The following is a 4,578-nucleotide window of genomic DNA, read 5'->3' as shown; positions in this document are numbered from 1 at the left end:
ATGTATAGGTGTGCTTTACACAATTGATCTATGTATTGTGATGAATTGTATGAGCCCCAATAAATTGATTTTTTTAAAGTAATAAAACTGTTTTAAACTTTAAAAAAAAAGTCCATTCTGACTTATGGCAACCCCTTTGGACAGGGTAGACGTGGCCTGGTGGGTTGTAAATCTTTCCTTCAGTACAAAGCCTCATCTTTCTCTCAGGAATCAGCTGGTAGTTTCAAACTGCTAAGCTGATAGTTAGAAACCTAACAAGTAAGTCACTGTGCCACCACTTCTCCAACATGTGAGTAGAATCCATCGATGCTGCTCCATAGTAACTTTGTGCCTGCAGTAAATGTTGTGGGGCCATATCTGTCCTCCACTGGCTTCCCTATTGCCAAGAGGCATCAGTAAGGCATGCTCCATCTTTCTTTACATACTCTGACACCATTCCTCTCATGCCACTCTACTCATATGCTGGCCACAATAATTCATTGCAATGGGCACATGGAGCTCAAAGACAATACCCTTGATTAAGGGACTTTACTAGGGGAATTAAGAGGTTACCACAAGTCCGGATCACTAAGGATACAGCCATTGGTACACAACATCACCTCTCCTCAGCCAGCAACCATGTCTCTCTTTGGTTCTGTCTCAGCCTCATAGTCCCTTGGCCTCTGCATCACAGTTCCATAGTCATGGCACCACTCTAAGTGTTCTGACCCATAGTCTCCATGCCACAGTCGCTGGTGCCTCTGGTTTCAGCCTGAATGAACCACTTCACATGGGCATCTGGAACATGGGTTTTCTCTCTCTTATACACAGAGGAATGGCTTTAATGGATGTGTGTTTGTTTGTTTGTTTGTTTCATTGGTTGGTTTGTTTTATCTTTCAGCTGTCCATACCCCCAATGAAAAGGAAAGATGGTGTCACAAGTCACACTCTCTAGTAAAGTATAGTGTAAAGATATCACCAAGAAAACAAAGGGTGTGACATGGTTCACAAGCTCTACCAAATTCCAGACTTAACCTCATCCTGTCTATTAATATAGCAGAGAAATTGCAAAATGGGACTATAGCCCCAGAGACCAAAATTATAATACACCACATAAGGAATTATAACTAGAATGGCTTTACTAATTATAAAGTATCTCAATGACTTTGTCTCTACTGGAATTCAAACTGCCAGCCTTCCAATTATTAAACCAGTGCTAAACAACTTACCATATATACTTGTGTATAAGCTGAGTTTTTCAGTACATGTTAATGCAGTTTTTGTAGTAAAATTAGGTGCCTTGACTGATATTCGGGTTGGCTTATACTCAAGTATATACAGCTTATACTCAAGTAATTATTTACTCAGGAATGCCAAAGTTGTACATTTGTAGCTATATCATGGTCATTCATATCATTATAATAAATTTTAGTTTATCATCCATTATTATTTGTCATCTAGGTGATGTAACTCTGTTTTTATAAACGTATGAATAAATACCAACTGTATCAATTCCTTTAGCCAAAAATCCTGGCTTCTTATTCAGATTTTTTACTTCAAAACTATTACCATAACTAGTATTCCTGTGTAAATGTTTAAAATTACCTTTAAGCCTCTTGTTTATTGCCCCAAAAAGTGTGCCATTTTTCATATAATCATTGTATGAAACTTTCCATGACTATACCCTCAAAGATACAGGTAGTCCGTTATTTTTTTAAATGCATTTCTCATTTAGAGAAATAACAAATGGAATTTCATTTTAAATAATAATTAGTAAGCATTTTATGGCAAAGGAGTTATAGTGGCACAGTTCTTAAAGTGTTTAGCTGCTTACTGAAAGATTAGTGGTTTAACCCCACCAGAAGTTCCTTGGGAGAAATATGTGGCAGTGGACTCCCTTAAAGAAATGTGTGCGTAAATAAGTGTGGTGAAGAAGGCTTATGGTGCCCGGCTATCGAGAGATACAGCACCTGGGGTCTTAAAGGCTTGAAGGTAAACAAGTGGCCATCTAGCCCAGAAGCAACAAAGCCCACATGGAAGAAGCACACCAGCCTGTATGATCATGAGGGCTCGAAGGGATCAGGTATCAAGCACCAAAGAACAAAAAATCATATCATTGTGAATGAGGGGCGCACGTGATGGGGACCCAATGCCCATCTGTAGACAACTGGACATCCCTTGCAGAGGGGTAGTGGGGAATAGACAAGTCACTCAGGGTGCAGTGTAGCATCGATGAAACATACTACTTTCCGAGCAGAGCCGGAGACGAGACCAGAAGCCAAACGCTAGATCCGACAAGATGGCCGGCTGCCCCACAGGATTAACAAGGAAACCCAGCGTTTGCTGGCAGAAACAGTTCCTGGCATTAAAGTGAAACCAGATGAGAGCAACACCCGTTATTTTCATGTGGTCATTGTTGGCCCCCAGGATTCTCCCTTTGAGCGAGGGATTTTTAACCATGAACTATTCGTCCCAGAAGAATACCAAATGGCAGTTCCTAAAGTACATTTCATAACCAAAATTTATCACCCTAATGTAGACAAGTTGGGAAGAATATGTTTAGTTATTGTGAAAGATAATTGGTCCCCAGCACTGCAGATCTGCAGTCCTACTATCGATCCAGGCTTTGTTAAGTGCTCCCAATCCAGATGATCCATTAGCAAATGATGTAGCTGAGCAGTGGAATACCAACAAAGCTTAAACCAAAGAAACAGAGCATGGACTAGACTATATGCCATGAATCATATTTAAGTCGATCTGATCATCAAGTGTGCATCACTTCTCCTGTTCTGCCAAGACTTCTTCCTTTTTTTGTTTGCATTTAATAGACACAGTCTTAGAACCATTACTGAATAAAAGCCCAGACATCTTCAGTCTTTTGGTGATTAAATGCTAAAAAAGAAAAAAGAAAGAAAGAAGCACACAACTTTCATCTAGTTTTTAAATGCTTCCTTCCCAGCACCATCATGATCCCAATTCTACCTTAAAACCTGGTTACACCAGAGGATGTACAGTGGTGCAGATAGGAACTGGAAACACAGGGAATCCAGGACAGATGAACCCCTCAGGACCAGTGGTGAGAGTAGTGATACTGGGGGAGTGGTGGAGGAGGGGAACTGATTACAAGGATCTACATATAACCTCCTCCCTGGGAGATGGACAACAAAAAGTGGGTGAAGGGAGACATTGGGCAGTGTAAGATATGATAAAATAATAATAATTTATAAATTATCAAGGGTTCATGAGGGAGGGTGGAGCGGGGAGGGAGGGAAAAAATGAAAAACGAGGAGCTGATTCCAAGAGCCCAAGGGGAAAACAAATGTTTTGAGAATGATGAGGGCAATGGTGTTATAAGTATGCTTTACACAATTGACGTATATATTGATTGTGATAAGAGTTGTATGAGCCCCCAATAAAATGATTTAAAAAAAAAGACTGCAACCTCAAAAATTCTATGGGATAATTTTACTCAGTCCTTAAGGAGCATTATGAGTCAGAATTGACTTGATAGCTATGTTTTGTTTTGTTTTATATGCAGTTCCTGTGAAAGTTTTGTTTGTTTGTTTTTTAAGTCTCACTTTCCTTTTGAGAACTAAGACACTAACAAATGCTTCGGAGAAATAATCTTAAAAACCGTTGGAATGCAGTGAAAAAGTCCCGAGAGAAGTGAAAGTACTATACGTGCATTGTGAATGGAGTTGCATAGAAACTCCACTGGTTAAAGGAACCCGAAAGAAATTTCAGGCATCGAAATGTGAACCAAATTAAGAAGACATCATTGAGTTAATCAGTTTAATATTTAATTCAGGATCATTGAATATCTTTAGAAGAATGACATGGGATGACAATGCTATGCAGATGAACGTCTTCAAGGACATTAGAGGTTGTGATGTGGCAGATGAGAAGAGTGCAAAGAGAGCCAAGTTGAGTCTGTTCTGCAGTGCCCTTTAAATGATGCATGTGATTGATGCATTATCTCATTTCATCATAGCAACCCTACGAACCTAAGAGTTGTGGTTCCCTATTTCACATTCAGGAAACAGAGATTCACTAAAGTAAAAAACGTACCCAGATTCAGCACAGTAAGTGGGGAATAAAGATTTCTAAATAGATTATGTGTTTCTCCAAACACCATGCACTTTCTTCTACAATATAGCAAACTATTGGAATTAAAGAAAGATCGTAAAACTTTTGGTGGCAAAAATCAGTGGTTTTTGCTGTTGTTTTTATTAAAGGATAACTGACAGAGTGAAACAGATTTTGTGATCCCATTGGTCACTACTTTTTTTTTGTTTGTTTGTTTGAATTAATTTTTACCTTTATTGTTTTTTTTAACATTTTATTAGGGCTCATACAACTGTTATCCCAATCCATACACACATCAATTGTGTAAAACGCATTTGTACATTGTTTCTCAAAACATTTTCTCTCCATTTAAACCCCCGACATTAGGTCCTCATTTTTAGGTCACTACTTTTATTGTCATAAAAGGACTACTTGTTAGTTCATTCAGATTGATGTTTAATTGGATTTTGGCCAAAATATCTATGTTAGTTTTCTTACTCTGCATTATCTAAATTAACGTTAGTTTTACATGAA

General features: G+C 38.5%; 1 protein-coding gene and 1 pseudogene across 2 annotated transcripts in view; both read left to right on the top strand.

Moving 5' to 3' along the window:
* LOC105979393 overlaps positions 1-2,852 on the top strand; it is a 6,659-nt pseudogene extending 3,807 nt beyond the window's left edge.
* Positions 1-4,578, top strand: part of DIAPH2 (diaphanous related formin 2) — a 982,643-nt gene that overhangs the window by 565,337 nt on the left and 412,728 nt on the right. The gene's annotated exons all lie outside the window — the stretch shown is intronic.

This window comes from Echinops telfairi, unplaced genomic scaffold, assembly GCF_000313985.2.
Source record: "Echinops telfairi isolate 266 unplaced genomic scaffold, ASM31398v2 ScPeMD7_44;HRSCAF=162, whole genome shotgun sequence".
NCBI classification, from domain to species: domain Eukaryota; kingdom Metazoa; phylum Chordata; class Mammalia; order Afrosoricida; family Tenrecidae; genus Echinops; species Echinops telfairi.
The sequence above is the reverse complement of the archived record's forward strand: the minus strand, read 5'-3'. Positions and strand labels throughout refer to the sequence as shown.